Source organism: Otolemur garnettii, unplaced genomic scaffold (genome assembly GCF_000181295.1).
Source record: "Otolemur garnettii isolate 467f Iridium unplaced genomic scaffold, OtoGar3 scaffold00002, whole genome shotgun sequence".
NCBI lineage: Eukaryota > Metazoa > Chordata > Mammalia > Primates > Galagidae > Otolemur > Otolemur garnettii.
In genome coordinates, this window is record NW_003852397.1 from 24,795,852 (window position 1) to 24,796,967 (window position 1,116).

The window sequence follows — 1,116 nt, forward strand, 5'->3', positions numbered from 1 at the left end:
CTTAGATCTTTGAGATCTCCTTTGAACTATGGCTCCCCAAAGGATTGTTGATGACCCCTCCTTTATAGCACCATTTGGTACGCCTGTTGGAGCACTGTTCATACTGCATTTACTTGTTGACAAAAGTCTCAAACATATGAGATTACAATAAATATGAGGAAAAGGTCTGTGACTCACTGACTTCTATAGAGCCCCAACTGAATGTAAAGTTCAATACCTCATGTGAGACGCTGCTGTATTTTTTGATCACTTCTAAGAGTTTTGTAGTAGAATCCCTGGTGTTTTCCAGATACACAATCATATCATCTGCAAAAAGTGAAAGTTTGATCTCCTTGGACCCCATATGGATACCCTTGATTGCTTTATCTTGCCTAATTGCGGTGGCTAAGACTTTCATTACAATGTTTAAAAACAGGGAAACACCAGGGATTCTACTGCAAAACTCTTAGAAGTGATCAAGGAATATAGCAGTGTCTCAGGCTACAAAATCAACACTCATAAATTGGTAACTTTCATATATACCAACAATAGTCAAGCTGAAAAAATAGTCAAGGACTCTATTCCTTTCACAGTAGTACCAAAGAAGATTAAATATTTGGGAGTTTACCTAACAAAGGATGCGAAAGACCTCTATAAAGAGAACTATGAAATTCTAAGAAAAGGAATAGCTGAAGATGTTAACAAATGGAAAAACATACCATGCTCATGGCTGGGAATAATCAACATTGTTAAAATGTCCATACTACCCAAAGCAATATATAATTTTAATGCAATCTCTATTAAAGCCTCACTGTCATACTTTAAAGATCTCAAAAAAACTTCGTTTTATATGAAATCAGAAAAAACCTCAAATAGCCAAGATATTACTCAGAAATAAAAACAAAGCAGGAGGAATCACGCTACCAGAGCTCAGACTATACTATAAATCGATAGTGATCAAAACAGCATGGTACTGGCACAAAAACAGAGAGATACGTGCATGGAACAGAAAAGAGAACCAAGAGATGAACCCAGCTACTTACCATTATCTGATCTTTGACAAGCCAATTAAAAACATTGAGTGGGGAAAAGATTCCCTATTTAACAAATGGTGCTGGGTGAACTGGCTGGCGATCT